This window comes from Hylaeus volcanicus, chromosome 1 (genome assembly GCF_026283585.1).
Source record: "Hylaeus volcanicus isolate JK05 chromosome 1, UHH_iyHylVolc1.0_haploid, whole genome shotgun sequence".
Taxonomy (NCBI): domain Eukaryota; kingdom Metazoa; phylum Arthropoda; class Insecta; order Hymenoptera; family Colletidae; genus Hylaeus; species Hylaeus volcanicus.
The window spans coordinates 14,768,226-14,787,526 of NC_071976.1; the positions used below are offsets into that span (position 1 = coordinate 14,768,226).

The window sequence follows — 19,301 nt, forward strand, 5'->3', positions numbered from 1 at the left end:
TGACAAATCGGAAATTGTCTTGATAACGGGACCACTAGAGAGACACACTCTACAAGATGCAACAGGTTTCATCCCGATTGGTCAAGCCATCAATTGATATTGACCAATTGAGTTTATTATAAGTGTATATTATTAGGTGTACCGAAAAGTAATGTCATTTCTTTTACATTAAATTCAGACAAATACATTCATAATACATTTCTGTTTTTAATCCATTATGTAATTATCCTCGTTATCAACAACCTTTTGCCATTTAGTGTACAAATATTCAATACTAAATGGTTAAAAATCAATGAGTTGATGAATGATAAAGAAGTATTGAGATTCACAGAAACGACATTACTTTTCGGTTCACCTAATATTATCATTTTCTGTATATAAATAACCACAATAAATAGTAACAATTATATTTAAAATCGCCGTCCACCATTTATATTTAAGATCATATTCAGTGCTTTAAAATTGTTCAGCTGTAATAAAAGAAAATAATTTTACTTATTGGAAAAAGATACAAAATGTACTACCTTACATGCATGTGTCCTTTTCTTTAATTTTTTAGAACAAAATTTTGTTTTATACAATCTAAAGAGAGTTTCAAACGGTAGAAATCGAAACGTTAAATTGCTTTCTAAGACCATTTATAAGTACACCATGCTTTCCCCAACTGGTTAAAGCGATCCCATGGAACAAACAAGTTATTTGGATTTATTATAATTAGTCTATTTAGTTGTGTTGTGGGAGAATACGATGGGGGGGAGGTTGGAACGAAAAATGGTCGGCCAAACGTGAACTTTATCGCCTCCATCGCGGAACCTTTCCGGTAGCTCTCGTTTCTCAGGCTCTGATTATCATTTTTGTTGCACGCAACGAGCACGGAGGTGGTGGATTCCCGTCACGTCACACGATAGTACGTGTCGTGTGTAACAGTATCCAGAGCCACCTACTTACACCTGTGTTGCTGCTAGTTTCCCGAAGCAACTACGTACCTGGCGTACCAGCATGTTATTCTGCTTCTTTTATAGGTATAGTACCGTTCATAATTATTCGCGTCTTACCTGTAATAACAAGGGCCCTATTTTCTATCGTAAATCCATTTATTAACTTATATTGTTCAAAACTACAAAATTTTGGTTCGAAAGTGTAAATAATGATATCCCTTTTAATAATATTTTTTAATTTTAGTTTCCTTTTTTTTAACGACATTATTTGTCAATCAAGAGTACCAAGTTTTATAACTTATTTTATTTTGATTTTAGGAAACATAAAAATGTAAGTACAGTAGAATTCCAATAATCCGGCATGCTCGGAACTTGGATAATATCGGACTATGAAATATAGCGGATTATTGGACTATATTTATAACGCGGTCATACCAAAGATGGCAATATAAAAAATCGATTTAATATAGTAATTCAATTTATTAACAAAAATAAAATCTATAAATATTTAAAATAAAATATACAGTATAGAAAACTTGCAAATAATGTATAAATGATATTCATTTTCGTGCGTCTATTTTATCGTCTTATTTCATCATTATCCATAATCATAGCAGTGTTAGGCAAAAAGCAATTACATTTTTGATTATTTGATTAATTAATTGAAACATTATTTGAAATTAACTTCAATTTAAATTGTTAAAGACAGATTTCAACTAAAATGAATCTTTCAGGATTATAAGATGCCAAATTATTGAAATTTTATTGTATTGGGCGGAAACGTGACATATGTGTAGCAGTAGAAATTTTTCAAAATAAAAAGGTACATCTCGACGAGTTGTTATTTAGCAACCTAGCCGTAATTAAGTTGAAAAATATTTAAATAAAAAAATATTTGAAGCATTTCGAATTCGAAGCATTTAAATAATTCTAAGAATATTTGATTAAAGTAATACGATAACCTGTGATTATATTTCATATATTATAAGCGTGCAGGTTAATTTCCAATGTACACCGATTCAAATGAACGTTAAATACAATTTAAATCGTTTTATATTTCTTTGTATTGGAAAATACACGTATTTTTTTAGAATAAAATTATAAATATAAGATTTTTCTTTTATTCGAATATTTATGAACGGTACTGTACATGACATTTACCTTACGTTTTACGTTCCCGTCTTAAATAATGCGTAAATTGGAGACTCCGTCACCTGATCATTTTTACACATACGCCATATTCTATTTCACTCACTGACATAATAAATCAAAATATATTATTGCTCAAAATAATTTTTGGATCAAGTATTGTGAAAGTCACTGGTAATACGTAAATGTCTTTCATTTCTGATACTATGTTTATGTTCTTAATCTAATGCAGTTTCTAATATAGATATTTGGCGAATACGATTCGAATATTATTTAAATACTTGAATATTTGAATATTTTCTGTACAAATCAAATCTTTGCATATATTCCATTAAAAATATACAAGTGTACATATATTCGAATAACAATAATAAACTAATGATATCCAAGTAATAACATTGAATTAATGATATTGGAATACTCAAATATTTGAAATTTATTCATTCTATTCGACCATCCATAAAATCCAGCCCTCCTGTCTTATTTACATTCTTTCATGAAAGTTTTCATGTAATCTTGTGCCCGTGTAAATTCAAAATCGACTACCGTTAAAAGTTTGTAATTCTCAATTATACGTGATTTAATTTATATTCTTGCCAAGAAAACTTCTTTCTCGGAAGGTATCGAAAGTCACCTCTATCTCATGAAACGTGTTACCGTATTACGAAGTTTAGTCGATAGTAACAATGAAAAGGCGTTTTGTACGGTGGGTTCGAAAAAGAGAGACTCTACCGTACAGACCTGGTGGTGTCTAATTGCGTTTTTTACGTCAACCAAGCTGTAGTTTGCAGATTTTACCGTAAGAGTAAAGCAACCGCATTGTGCGCGACGCGAATCATGTGAGTAACAGTATTCTATCCGCACATTTTCGGTTGAGAACCACAATATACTAGAGAAACAAGCGTTTACGTTTGTTTCTGTGTCCATGAACGGGATCGATAGAGCGACACAGACACATGAATGAAGAGAGTGTGAAGCTCTACTAACTTATCACTTTTCCACCAATAACAAAAGTGTCGCGATTAAAATAATATTTGAAACATTTCTTACAGAAAAACGATCATGTTTTAGAACCCACTGATCATGATTCGACTATACAAAGAGCAACCAATGTCATTGTGCTTAAACAATTGAATAGATTTCAACAAAACTTTATATTTAAGTTTATGTTATAAGTTTTATATTAGGTTGTCCCAAAAGTTTATTTCGCTTTATTAATAAGTAAGACATGCACAATATTTTATGCAATATTTCATAACTTTCTTTGCAATAAATAAATACTTTAAACAATGATATTACTCCAAATTTAGGTTCATATAGAGTGTAATTATAATAATGGAACTAATTATCAATGTTTAAAATGATTCATTGCAACAACAAGTTCAAGGAAATAATGAATTTATTGAAACTATTAGGTTGTCCTAAAAGTTTCTTTCGCTTTATTAATAAGTAATACATGCATAATATTTTATGTTTTATGTTACATTACTGAATTGTGCACGATTCATTTTGCTCCATTACTGTTACAACATGAATATCTATGAAATTAGATTGTCTATTTATATAAACACGACCACATAAAATAATTGTGTGCAATTCGCGAAAGAAACTTTCGGGGCAAACTAATACTTTCGTCGCTAGATAAGATTTAATTTTGATTTTGAATTGAATGTACATTGACTACTTGTAAGAGCTTTTTTTAAATGTAAAACATCTTAAAAAAAATTAAGTTTTACATAAGAAAGGTATATAAATTTTTCTTGTATGTTCTCTAATAAAGAAAAAATTAAACGAAACTGCATTCATAGAATGGTCAATCTACGTTTTTAAACATTTGTGTACCATAGAGGATTTAATGAATATATTTGTGAAGCTAGTGTCCTGCTAAAAGAATTATTTTCTTTAATGTCAAAGTAATACAAAATGTAGAAAAATATAGTGATTTATTCGTCACCACTAATTTTTTTGAAAATCTTCACGTATCGGCATCGTTAAATCTTTTCCTATAGTTGTATAATTTGTCTAATTTAACGAATAACATTTTCATCGAATTTTCCCTGTTAACGAATCAACGACCACGCAATTAGATGCATTAGACAAAATAGATCCGTGTCACGATTTAATCTCACACGAGGAATCATGAGACCTTTCTCAGAGTTTAATTACCATCTATACTATGTACTCGTCGTGTACTAGACTCTGAACTTAGTTGCAGGCGAAACGAGAGAAATGAACAAGTAACGCAATGGAGTTAGATACAGTAACGTTATACATGAACATGTATGGAACATACAAATTCTGAGACTGATTCACATAGTTTTGATAGTTAATGAAAACGAATAAATATGCTAATAACATAATTAAAAGACCAATTATATAAACGAGATGAGTAGTATTTCAAGAGCTGCACAACACATTGTACAAATTAATTATTTAGTAGAAAGTCTACGCTATTAAAGGTAGTACAGTTATTTACAAATTTCACCCTATAATTAATTTATTTTTCAGTAGGAAAACACAAATGGTACATCTTGTATCGATTTACATGGATTAAATTTATTGCTATAGATGACACAGTATAAAATAAATTTTAGTGTAACATGTATAATTTAATAAAAATAAAATTAAAGATACATCATAATACCACCTGTATATATTGTCTTGTTTATTTTAATTTAGTTTTAATATTAATAAATTGTATATTATATATTATATATTACTAGTATGAATTTACATCATTATTGATACTATTATCGTCGTCCTTTAAAAAGACCAACAACTTTAGCTGGAATGTCGAACGAAAAAATTCTTTGAACGAATTTTGGCTCATTGTTTATTCTTGACTATCCTTAATTAAACATGTAGTACTTCATTTTGTATAGATCGTCTATTTTCAACATAAAATGAAGAGTGAGTACTTCTATGATATGGAATACCACCTTGAATGTCAATTTGACTTCAAATTATAAGAAATATCGGTTTCGATTACAATTTACCAGATGCATGGTACGTGTAAGGCAAAATAGGAATTTTAATATCGTACACCCAGGAATGTGGGAAACCGCTTAATGAATAAGACTTTCCGAGTTACATGCCTGCTACACTCATTCACGGATACACCTGCTAGCACACATGTACAATATTTATCACGAATGGAGTATCGTAGTAGCCACCTGCTAGGGTCACGCACATCGTGTTCATTCGCGCTGCATTCATCGGTGGCTCGGTACACGTTAAAAATGTACAGTTGCCAACGTGAATGCACATTGCACAGGAATCCATTTATATGCTGCGAAATGTAATCGCATTTAACCGATAGACTATCAGAATTAAAAAATTACAATCCTTTCCAAACACAATAATTTATTAGCCCTTATCACTTCAAAAATATACTACCGGTAATTAATTTCAATACACCGCGACACCTGCAACTTTTCTAACGAAAGACAAACGTAATTAATAGTTGCCGTACATAAATGAGTCGAACTACTAATGTAAGGAACTAAGCCCTACACTCATTTATATCATACACTAATTTATAGCCAAAATGTACGTTCAATGCCACAATTTTTTTCTATGTATTTTGGCCTACTAAACTCGAAAATCGCAAGAAAAAATTTTTCTATGGATACGTTTCTTTATATGAATTTTTGAATTTTTTTTCGATTTTTTTCTGACACGTTCACATTGCAGGCTATATCTCGAGTTAGAAACGTCCGATTGAGTCGCGCGAGATGCCATTTTAAAGGTAATCGAATTTTCACTAATTGCTTTTCACATTACTTTCCAATCGGTTCAATAGTTTAAGTGTTACGAGCCAATATATATGAGAAACTTTGATTTTTTCGGCTAAAATAGAACACGAATATTTCTTCCATCGCCATGGAAAAATAGAAATTGTCAAATTATGCCCAGTGTCTTATTGTTTACGTATAGATCCCACTTTTACGAAGAAAACAAGTTTTTGTTGAAGAAAATCTATGGGTAAATACCGGAGTTAGGAACAATTGGGTAAAGTTACAAAAATCCCAATTTTACTCTGTTTTTGTATTATTTTTCCTATTTATATAGGAAACACTTATTTAATTAATTTCGATTAGAAATAATTTTCGGCCTTTACTTTGTATTCTGTTATTCGTTGCGTTCGTTTCTCTGATAAGGAAGCAAATGTAGTCTCCCAACATTCTTTCATCCCAATATCCTTGATAGCGCTGCTCAATAGTTTAGGGCTTCTGGCTTGGCAGAGTATGAATTATAAGGAACTTGTTGAAGATTTGCTAATAAATTATGCAAAATAATTAATTTCAATCATTTAATTTCAATTTTAATTTCAACAGGCGTAAATATGTCGCTCAAAATTCATGTTTTACATCCTCACTTGGATTTTTTTCCGAGGAGTCTTGGCGATGTAAGTGACGAACACGGCGAAAGGTTTCACCAAGATATCAAAATTATTGAGCAGCGCTATCAAGGACATTGGGATGAAAGAATGTTGGGGACTACATTTGGTTCCTCATCAGAGAAACGAACCCAACGAATAACAGAAGACAAAGTAAAAGCCGAAATTATTTCTAATCGAAATTAATTAAATAAGTGTTTCCTATATAAATAGGAAAAATAATACAAAAACAGAGTAAAATTGGGATTTTTGTAACTTTACCCAATTGTTCCTAACTCCGGTATTTACCCATAGATTTTCTTCAACAAAAACTTGTTTTCTTCGTAAAAGTGGGATCTATACGTAAACAATAAGACACTGGGCATAATTTGACAATTTCTATTTTTCCATGGCGATGGAAAAAATATTCGTGTTTTATTTTAGCCGAAAAAATTAAAATTTCTCATATATATTGGCTCGTAACACTGAAACTATTGAACCGATTGGAAAATAATGGGAAAAACAATTGTTGGAAATTCGATTACCTTTAAAATGGCGTCTCGTGTGACTCAATCGGACGTTTCTAACTCGAGATATGGCCTAAAATGTAAAAGTATGTCAGAAAAAAATCGAAAAAAAATTCAAAAATTCATATAAAAAAAACCTATCCATAGAAAAAGTTTTTTCTTGCAATTTTCGAGTTTAATCGGCCAAAATACATAAGCAAAAAAATTGTAGCATTGAATGTACATTTTTTTTTTATTCTGTAAACTAGTGATATTAACGTATAGTTGTAAAATATTCGATATTCATAACTTGTCAGATAACAAGGTTTACAATAGTAAAGTAATAAAATATAATTCACTCAACAGGAGTCCACAACATCCCTAGTGGGATCACCCTGATAGATGCATTCGAAAAGAACGAGTTATGAATAAAAATCATCTGTGGGATGACTGCAAGAGAAATAGAAGGCAATAAAAGTTGAAACTTTGAAACATGTGGTATTCTGAATTTACTTATCTATCTATCTATCTACATACTGTTTACACTCCATTTCTCAAATCCGGATTTTGTACTACATCTTCATTAAAGGAAGCATCCAAAATATTTGAAGGGATCTTCTCATTTAAATATTTCACTAAACCGTGATATTTTAATTTTTACCCAATATTCTTGACACCGGTATTTTCTTATATTTGTAAGAAAAATAGGGCCTATATTTATAACGATACTAAGAAGGGTTCTAGTTACATCGCTAGTAACATGTTCCTAATCATTCCAGGTAGAATATTTGGACAACTTTTATTTCAGATTTTTTTCATTATGCCTTACTGATGCCTAACCTAAATGTAACCTACATTATTTTGGAGATTATCATAATATTTTAAGCTCTTGAAACTTAAGGGAGCCGAATTAAGATGCTTAGACCAAAAAGATTGAAAAACACTTATTTACGTGCATAATGAAATGTATTAAACGTCCAACTAATTATGAAAGCCAGCGTTCTAATGAAACTGTATAATCTTACGTATGGAAAATGGTTGATTCGTCTTTCAAACACCTCCGGAGCTCGCGTTCATTAATTCTTATTTACCCTTCGGGATATGGAGTTAGATCTCCCTAAAGTGAAACCTGCAGTTGCATCGCTAAAGAGGATTCTGGAGCATTACCACATGAGAAATCAACCACACGTGGAAATGATCCTGTCTTATAAGCATCCTGTAACTCGTGCTGCGAGGAAAAACCTTTATGTAAGTTTTCTTATGGCACGCAGCTGCTCACCTCGAAGCAACGAAAATCTTAATCGTCAAATTTCCAAATTAATATGGAAATCACTGACGAATCCTCAGAAACCTTTAGAGGTATACAGGGTGTTTCAGAATTAGTGTAAGAACCGGAAATGGAGGGTAGCTAACACGATTCTGGACCACAATTTCCGTTGCAAAAATTTCGGACTGTGAAAATGGTTCAAATCTATTACGCCCAATAGAAAGCATTCTCGACCTCCGCCAGTGTGTCAACATTGTGCAGTATTAACGGTAATTAAAATCGCACACTAACACTATACTTTACAACTGTACCTATTACCTGTATAAAATATATTGAATCCACAGTTAGTTAAAGTGGACAGTCTATTGAGTTAATCATAGAACCTTTACCATTTTGATAAGCAATACTAGCCTGTGTAACGATCCCACAACATAATAACTTTACCGCTTGAGTTATTATTCGATTAAATTAGTAGATTAAATTAGTAGCGAGGCTTTGTTCGCGACGCGTGCTATATTTCTGCGACACGATTCAGTTCCTATGCATTCAAACCGAAATCCTACGGCTATCCTATCGGATATGCTGTTCCTGAAAGTTATCTGATTTTTGTCACAATCGCTACATTTTTGTCAAGAATCTTACAATTTTAACCCTAACCTGCAGTTACCCTTTTCTGGGATATACTGCTGGGATATACTATAGTTATCCGATTGCGTTGAAGCCGCTATATTTTCTGTCCCATACTTTTTTCAAATCTACCCCACTAGCTGGGCTCACGCGCGTCGCTATCGCCTTGGCTCGTAACAACGCATTCACGTTACTCCATAAATCGTGTTCTACTTTGTGAAGGGTCCCTATGAAAGGAACACATCGACCGCAGTATCGATCGCACTCTTTCCGATCGCATATACGGGTACACATTCCAACGTCTCGAGTTCAACTGCATTCGAGCGGTTTGAATAATCAGAAAAAAACGAGTTGGTCATATGAGTATTTCAAATAGATCAACTACATTGAAAATTTTGAGAGAACTCTGATAATGAGTATTTGAGTAAACTGTTATTTCGTTATTTATTAAACTGTTCGTTATTTATTAAACGGGTAAAGAATCGTTATTGTGCACAAGATATTGTACTGCAAATCAATGAAACCAGTCTTTATAAATTTAGGTGATGTAATTGTAATGGATTCTAATAGTCGTACAAATTGAGTCATTTTCTGTATACGCTCAGTGTTAATTAATTCATGGTCGTATAAATCAATAAAAAATAATTTTAAACAATGAAAGGTTTCATCCCGATTGGTCAAACCATCTCGGCGTAATCGGTGAACAAACATTTAAAAAAGACAAAAACATATACATGTCAAGTTGAGCAGCCTCTTCCTCTTCGAAGTAGGTTGAAAATATACATGTTTAATTGAAAAAATGTCTTAAATAAATCGTTATCCGTCATTTGTTTCCTTTACCCATTATTTGAATAAAATGTTGCATATCTCGGCTTATTAGTGATGTTTCAGTATACAAAAAAAGGATTAAACTGAAAATAAAGATCGATCAAGCCCGCTAGTGGGTAACATGTAGCGTTATCTAACTAAAAGAAAACAGGTCGAGGGGAGGTGGATGATAAAAGGTACGTCATGTAACAGCTGTAAAAACTGCCTGCCAGAATTAATTGAATCGGTATATGGGAAATCGTGCTCTGAATTAGGTCAAGCCGTGCTGCCACAAGAGGTGAACAAACTGTTCTTTTTTGATCTTAGTGGGCAGATACGTGAATGGAGAAGGCAACAGTGACTGTGTTCGATGCATGGATAGGTCAACAAATCCTGATCAGAGAAACGGAGCCAGCACGAACGTTATATTATATAACATTCAGCGAACTCAACGTGTAATGATTAAGTAACGGTAACTTTAATGGTTAAAGTGTCTGCTTTACACGTAATGACTTCTAATTCGTGTACAAAGACAGTCTGTACACAGCTGCTATAAGTGTCCTTGTAACAGTTGAATCGTGGGCAGATGCATAGGAACATATCGATTTAACTATCATGAAAAAAATATTTTCTTGATGTGTTTTAGAATAAGGATTCTTAGTAACCAATAATTTTTCATGATAATTTAAAGAAAACTGATTTACTAAATAACATCATAGTATTAACAGTAATTTTGTAGAAAAGACGCGTTCGGTGACAGCTCACCGATCAATGACGACATATAATGTTTGATAATTCACAGGTAATTATTGCGCGAAATACCTTTACAAAACTGTGTATATTGCTTTTCGTCGTGATTTGTATTTGGAGTATTTATTCACTTAATTTAAATTCCAATTCTAATATAAACAGACTAATAAAAAACATTATATATTATTATATTATTATATTATTATATTAAAGTTATAGTTCCTTTATAATATTGCTAAAATGTTTCTGAAATATTTTCAACGGAATATTGCAAGACATATCACTCAAGTATTGCTAGAATGTTTTAAAAATATTATCAATGGGTAACTGGGTAGATGCTATAATATTGCAAATACAATAGCAACATTACAGCAGTGTTCCTCCAATAATCGCAATTAAGATTACTCTGATAATTCAGACTACGCGATAATAACAATACAAACGCCAGAGAACATGAATCTTTTAATGAATAATTCAATTAAAAAAAAACGATTTTTACAGAATATTCCATATTACTGCGATTACATGACTCCAGAATTGTAACATAATTGTACACTCCCAGACAAAAAGATAGCACACCTGTGCTATCTTTAATATCTTGTGTTAAGATTATGCAAGCGTGGAAACTCTAAGTTATATGTAGAATGTACCTTCTACGAATATGTAAACATAACATACACTGATGCAAACAATTAGGGGGACACTTTTTCAAACCGTCGTAACTATGGGAGTTTTCAACCGATTGAAATGAAACTGCGTGAGGAGTACTTTTCAAGTGTGTGGACTCCAATTTAACATGGTCTGACCACGTACGGCTGCAGGCCCTCGCTCCACTTCTGCATGCCGGCTACGCCCGGCCCACTTACTATTCTTCCAAATCTGCTCCGATTTGACAACGAAAGCGTGATTAAAAAATCTGATTTTTTGGGGATCGGTTAAGAAAGCATTCGCCCGTCCGAATCCACGAACGACGTTGACGTGGCGTTACTCGTTCACCCTGCAGATGGGCTTGAAGTTGGAAGCGAGTTTTAAAAAAAAAATCGACATTTTCGTATTTTATTGCCATTCACGCGGGAAAAAGAAACATCAAAACTGTGTCATCCCGATGCCCTGGACTGTTAGACATGTAATCCACGCAACGAAACAACCTTCCAACCCTTACACTTGGGGGTGGACCACCCCTACCTCTGTCCTTCCCCCTTCAGCTCTGGGGGGCAGTTTTCGAAACGGGACCTTTTCGGCATTCATCCTTAACGTATCGAGAACAAACATGGTGAATTTCATTGTTCTCCGATGTGTAGAAGTGCTCCGTTACGAAGGAGGTTGAAAATTTGCGAGCTGTTCCACCCCCCCCCCCCAAAGGGTGTCTATGGGGTGCACGGTATGAGTGATAGCATTTTCTGGATCAGGGGAGTCCAAAGAATGCATTGAGCCCAAAATCGAGACTGTCGTCCAAAAATTGTGGATTTTAGGAGGGGTGGGGTGTTGTGAGGGGTGGGTTTGTTCGAGTGGGATTTCAAGGAGTGCCTTTTGTAGAGGGCATCAAGGAGAGTCGCCCCAACGGTTTTTTTGAATTTTTAACCCCCTTCCGTCATCCCTGGCCTGTTTCAAAGAGGCGTTTTTCTACACCCTCCCCTTTAGGGGGGCGAATTAACGCCTTCGCATCAACCCTCGCCAATGCAACTTTACGCACGGCTAGGGGACACTTGAAAAGTACTCCTCACGCAGTTTCATTTCAATCGGTTGAAAACTCCCATAGTTACAACGGTTTGAACAAGTGTCCCCCTAATTGTTTGCATCAGTGTAGATTGACTTTACTTCAATGAGTTCCCTTAGTTCAAAGAGAAATACATAATCCGACGCAGACAAAATGATAGCACACTTGAACTAGGTTTACGTATTCTTCAGTGTTCCGTGAATTTGCATGGAATTATTACGTTCAATTTCTAGAGCTTTGTTATATCGCTATCCTCGTAGTGGGTCGTGACAAAAAGCTTAGTGAAAGTGACATTAGTGTAATATTAGCTCTGCGGAAACCAAAGTTATCCATTACTGAAATTGCAAAAGAAATTAGTCGCACTTGAAGAGTTATTGTATAATTTGCTGAAATATACAAGTGCATATGGAAAAAATAAAAGTACAGGAAGGCCAGCAGCATTATCTGAACGCGATACACGAGCAATAATACGTGCTGCTTCCATTTCTCGTGCTATTGCGAGAGAGATCGCCAAGAAAGCTGGCGTAGAAAGAAATATGCAAAATACTCGTCATGAAAACTCCAAACTAGGCATTATAAATCGGGCTAGATTAATGGCAAAACCATCACTAAACGCAAGACATAAGGGGACACGGTTGTTATTTGCAAATGCACACGTACTTTGGAAGAAGACTTGGAGAAAAGTAGTCTTTACGGATGCAAAACGGTTCACCCTTGATGGCCCAGACGGATGTACGTATTATTATTACGATGTTCGTAAACAACCACTAACAAAAATTCGACGTCAAAAGCGTGGAGATGGAGTAATGGTTTGGGCTGTTAACGGATATCAAAAGAAAACAGAAATTAAGTTTATTCAAAGCAAAATGAATAGCATTCGTTACCTCCAACTAATAAAATATCAAATTAATACGTATGCAGAACGCATTGCTGTTACACCATATACATATATCCCAGCAAGATAATGCTGCAATACATGCTGCTAAAATTAGTAAGGAATATTTTTTAAAGGAGAATATTTCTACTCGTCAATTTCCACTCGACCATAATATCATCAAAAATTGCTGGGCGATGTTTTTGCAAACAGTGTATGCTGAAGGCTGACGATTTTCAAATATAAATGAATTAAAAACTTGCGTTGCAACCGAATGGGAAAATTTAACACAAATAAAAATTAAACAACTATATATGTAATTCTTTACCTTATAGGATGGTGGAAATTATAGAAAACAAAGAGGATTCTACGCATTATTAGAAAATATAGTTTTGCATATATTGTTGCGGCGGGGGGTGGTGCCGCATCGAGGAGTAGTCATTTGAAATAACTAACACGTCTTTTATTAAAGGAACAACAACTCAAAACGTTTATTAACTTTAACAATAACTCGTTTAGTAAACACGTCTGTACGACAGTAAGACTCGCGACGTTCTCCTATTCGAAAGTTGCCGGTTCACTTGGAAACCGGAACATCCCGATGATCCGCTTCCGCTCGCTCTTCGGAACACACTTCACAACGTCGCAGCAACTTCGTAATATTGCGGCATCTTCACACCGCCGCAACAATATATTATTATAAGAAATATGTATACTTTTGTTGTGGTAGTGGTGTTATATGAAATATATATCTTTATTTTTCAAGTGTGCTATCATTTTGTCTGAGTTGAAATATGTGCTTCTCTTCGAATTAAGAGAAATCATTGAAGTAAAGTCAATCTATGTTATGTTTACATATTACGGAGAAGGTACGTTTTACATATAACTTAGAATTTTCACGGTAGCATAATCTTAACACGAGATATTAAATTTTGTCTGGGAGTGTAGCAACAATCATGTCCCGAATGAAATACATCGTTCAAAAGACAAAAGCAAAATTCGTTGGAAGAGGAACGATCGATCGATGCCAGTGAGCCATTGGTATGCGCGATCGAGCGAGGATCGAGCAACGTATTTCTTTGCGGCTGGCCGTCACGTTGGATCAAGGAAATACGCGGGGATCCGATCGTAGGAATTTCAAAAGCATGACTCACCGTCAGGATTGGTGAAGTAGCCCCAGGTGGGGGTCGCCGTAGCCGCCGATTGGAGGACTACGGCCAGAACACTGAGGGCCAGAGCACCGGCGGCGCTTCGCGCCGCGACGGCGCGCTTTTCGCTTCGCTGCGGATCGGTAGTCGTCGTGGCGACCGCCCTTACGTCTTGACGGTTGCTCGAATCGGTTGCCATTCTTCATGCCGTTCTCGTGTCTCGTCGATCTCGTGTGCCACGCAACCAATCGTTTATTCGACCTCTTCTTAAACTTCTTTAACTCTTCTCACTTCATTTGGTTCGGTCCTCTTTCGTTAATTCACCTAATCACTCTCCCAATGTCTCTGCGTAGCCGCTTCATGGATCGAATTCGTTGGGAAACTGCGGCTACGATCATCTATCGGTATCTTTACGTGTATCAAGGTCGACTAATTACGTCGAGCGACGGGCACATCGCGTCGTCGAACCGCTCGATGATCGAATCTCACGCACTCCACGATGTCACGTACCGCTTCGTGTATGGATAGGCGCGTGCATGCATGCAATCGATAGTTCGAGGTGGGAGAGAATGTAGAAGAGAAGAGGAGAGGTGTACATCGGGCTTAGGCGAATTCCACGTTCCTCGAGTCTCACTCTTTGTTTCCTTCTTTCCCGAACGAAGGACGGAGAATGACCGAAGACCATACTCCACCTTTATATCGCGTGTCTCTCCCTCTCGTTTCCTCACTTTTCACCTAAAATCCTTCTGGCGTGTACAGGGCGATTCTAGAAAGTGGGACAGACTGTCGTTCTTCTATCAGAGAAGATAGAAAACGTTGATACAGGAAAGGAGTTGAATCCTGCGATGGTTATTTAGTATGTAATTTGTTCTTAGTTTTGAGTAACCAAATATGATTAGTCTGCATATTGTGCTTTTGTAGATAACGACCTTGTTATGTCACTTAACTTAACCCTTTTAGTACTGAATAAAAGGATCGTAAGTAAACGAAAGATACCGAAACAAATTGATGTAATTTAGCAAGGTTTAAGAAAGGAAAGTATAAACATAAAAGTAAGAATAATATTTATCAAATTCACAAAGGAACATATTTCGAAATAAAGAGAAGATAAGTTAACATCAAATTTATGTAAATATTTATTGATAATCGTACGAATATTGCGTATTCGAAATCAATAGGAAAATAGTAAAGAAATCAGTTATTTTCTATAAACATATTTACGAATAAAAAGAGGTTGACGCGTAGTATGTCGCCTAAACAATATATTTTTAATTTTTTGTAATTAAATTGGTTGCTAGTATAACGTTACCAACAAAATATTCTATTAAAGTATTATTGTAAATCTTATCGATCTAATGTATATCCTTATAATGTACGCTGCTGTAGTGTAGCCTTGGTATTAACCATCGCGTACTATGAGAAAAAGTTGAACTCGTAAAAAATTCTCAATTCGTGGAATATTTCAATTTCACATGCTGAAGAAAAATTCAATCATTTTTAACGATTTAAAAATATAATTTAAGACAGAGTTTTCGTTCAACGCGATTAGGCACTATCGTATACAAAACGATATATCGTTGTTCGGCATTAAAAACGAAGACACAAGCAGTAACCACTACATAAATATGTCAAATGATGCCAAATGGTCAACAGAACTTTATTAAAAAAAATGATAAATGTTTATAAGTACGTTAGAATGATTCCTAACCTGCATTAGCGGTTTTAACATGTTTAAACTCAGCATCAAAGTTCTCTCGGAAAAGCACATCTTCCATCATATTTCGATTACTATAGAGAATATGAATTTGCGTGAATATTATTCTTATTAACAGTATTATTCAAAACTGTAAAAATAGATATGACACTACATATAAAAATTGCGGAGACATGCTCTGCTGCTTCCCTTGAAATATCTCATATACATCCCATAAAAGGGTTCGTCAATCTTTAAATCCTTACAATATTAAACACAATTTTATTGGCATCGCCAATGATTACTAAGAAAACAATTTGTAACCGTTTTAACTAAAGAGTCAAAAAGAAATACAGTGGATGTAGAATGTATTCGTTCACCGATCAATTTCCCAAAAAACTTTTGTGTGAAATTGTAGTTTCTTAATTTCTTTTTTTATAATCAATGATATTTTACATATTCTCGGAAGTCTCTAAGATAGATATAGTCCAAACAACATTTACTAATTAATATAATTTGTGAAATTAACAAAAAAATGCGAAAAGTGGGTAAAAGTATAGAAGCAATAAGTGTTTGTACGATTCCTGTGACGAAACCATTTACAGTAAAATTTGTAACGTAAATACATTAGTTTATTGGTCCGTACGAATTATAAAACATCAAATTTCCAAAGTAAAGTACTTTTAAAAATGGCTCTAATGGAGGAATTGAAGAAGATCCCACTTCGAATAACTAATAACTTAGTTAATTTAATGCTTAGAAGAGTTACATTAATTATAAAATCAAAAAGAAATCCCAGAAAGGAAGTATTAGGTTGTCCCAAAAGATCCTTTCGTAATCTGCACTCAATTATTTTGTGTGGCAGTGTTTATATAAATAGACAATCTAATTTCTTACATATTGATGTTGTAATAGTAATGGAGCAAAATGAATCGTACACAATTCAATAATGTAACATTAGACATAAAATATTATGTATATATTACTTATTAATAAAACGAAAGAAACTTTTGGGACAACCTAATATTATATACTTGAAAATTAATGTAAATTTCTTTTTTTTTCAATCAAGTTTTAAAAATTAAACAGTTGTGCGAATAACTTATTGCTTTAACATTTCTATCGATTAATTGTTTTTTTCTTGTTAATTTCGCAACTTACATAAATAGCTATTTTTTTTTGTAACCTATCTATTCTAGAGATTTCCGAGTATATGTAGAATGTTAGTGTTTATAAAAAATAAGTTAATAAATTACAATGTTACACAGTTTTTTTGGAAATTGATCGGTGTACGAATATTTTCTACACCCATCCTTTATATTTTTCCGATGAAACATTCCCATAACATGAAGGAAAAGAAAAAGGTCCACACAGATGCATATATACGCTCATCCATACATATGTAATGTTTTTACTGGTTAACGAAACTAAACATTTGGAATAAAAGTGAACACAGGGAATTTGTAACTGATTGTTTTTGTATTTTTAGACTCGTCTCGGAAGTCCTAGAAAGGTTCAAATTTTGTCGTATAGCAATATAATGTTTTAACTGGTAAAATAAATAATAGGAAAAATTTTAATAATTACTAGACTGCGGATCTTTATGCAAAATAAAATCTTTGCAAACGTACCTACAAAAACTAAACCTAAATCGGAATTTATTTTACTCTGCAAGTATTATAACATAAACTTTACTTTTAATATTTTTTATATTCTTGCATATTGTTTGCATTTTGTAGGTTTTTGCACATTCAAATTTCCTATAAATGCATAAATATCCGCAGTCTAATAATTCCTCTTATATATATTTGCAACTAATTTGAATAAAAAGTTGAATTCCTGAAGCAGTGTATGTACCCGATACTTTTTACAACTTGAGCATTTGAAATAATCTTATCCACGCTCAAATATACCCCAGCACGGTAGTTACAAAGCTCAAGAAACAGTGAACATCGCAAGAGTCAACTTCTTCCTGTATCAATGTTTTTTTTTTACGTTAGTTTAAAAGAGCCAGCTTGTTCCAATTTCTAAAATCACCCTGTATACGGGCCTTACCTCGTGGCTCGGGCCCCGAGACTCGGAAACCGGTTTTTGCGATGCGCGAAGCGACGTTGGCTAAAAATAAAAGCGCCTCGGATTCTCTCTCCTGCGCTGCTCTATCCGACTCCCGCAATTTTCCGTCCCGTCGTACGTCGCAGTCGCAATTCTTCCGGGGTTGATCGGCCTCCCTTGAATATATCAAGTTTTCGATCGTCGATCGAACAAATCGCCCGCGGTTCGGTCGATCAACAATCGAGTCCACCACCTGTCATCGCGTTTAGTCGAACCATCAAAATGCCGCGCAAGGATATGAACGACTTGAGGCTGTTCATGCGTTCGATGTCCTTTGGTTCTGTCGAGCAGCGGTAACGTTACTTTCACGGCATCCTCGTCGAACCAGTCGAAACGACGGACGACATTGATCGTGTTTACCAAGGCACGAAGCTCGAGGTGCAGTCTAGGTTAGGTTCGTGCGCGCTGGAAATACGAACCTCTTGATATTTACCGTGGTGGTGTTATATCGATCGCTCAAGTATACGCTCGCTTCATTTCGTGCCGCGTCTTTGTTCCATCCGCATCGGGATTCGCCAAAATTTTACTCAAATATACTTTTTCTATATCGATTAATTTGCAGTATATATTATGTTGGACAATTTGGAGTTTGGAATATTCGGAGTTTGTGTCTTCGAGGTGGAACGTCATGTGATCGCATAACTCGAATTGCCAAATGTTTTATTAAAATGGGTCTCTAGTTCGTTGCTTGAAATTTGTTTCATGGACAAGATCTTTCACCGCACCCTGCATACGTCAAAGCATTTCGAAATCCCGAGGAGCATCGAGTTTCCCGCTCTTTCCGCGAGGCGCAAGGTTCGCTCACGTACAGAACCACACGCACCGTGTCACTGTGTCACGAGCTCACGCGCACACGCGCCCGATAACAGGTTCTCCGATCGAATTCGAGCCTACCGGCACTCTTGGTACGCTCGCGCGTGCACTGGAAACGACGCAACGACACTTGAATTTTCCTCGTATTTGCGAGTTTTCCTTACGAGGAGGGAGAAAAAATGTGGACGGAACGACAACGCGCAACGCGTAAACAGCGAAGATATTTGTATTTGCGTATTCCAGCCGCGCTGCCGTGCGTAGGAGACACCGAAAGAGCGAGGAAGAGGGCAAACGAAAGAAACGAAGGGAACCGAAAACAGATAGAAACAATACGCGTACGCGAGCCTGCGCGCTGCGCGGCATACTGACGCGACCGGCACCGTCAAGCTGACTCGGACGCTCCTCGCTGTCCCGTGGCTTCTCCTTCCCTCTCGCTCGCACCAATAACCGTTAACTGCGGCCACTACCCAACTCGCTCTCTCTCTCTCTCTCTCTCTCTCTCTCTCTCTCTCTCTCTCTCTC

The 19,301-nt window shown here is 35.1% G+C and overlaps 1 long non-coding RNA gene across 4 annotated transcripts in view; it reads right to left on the reverse strand.

Annotated features, from left to right (window-relative positions):
• Positions 1–19,181, reverse strand: part of LOC128881198 (uncharacterized) — a 68,081-nt gene extending 48,900 nt beyond the window's left edge. Inside the window, exons 1-3 of one of the 4 annotated variants that reach the window (XR_008458019.1) lie at positions 17,910–19,181; positions 14,168–14,944; positions 13,556–13,684 (exon numbers count right to left, since the gene is read on the reverse strand). This is a non-coding gene — a long non-coding RNA (uncharacterized LOC128881198). Of the gene's footprint in view, positions 1–13,555; positions 13,685–14,167; positions 14,945–17,909 lie in introns of those variants that run through there. The other 3 variants (XR_008458013.1, XR_008458021.1, XR_008458020.1) reach the window with 3 other exon arrangements.
• Between the last annotated feature and the right edge of the window lie 120 nt (positions 19,182–19,301).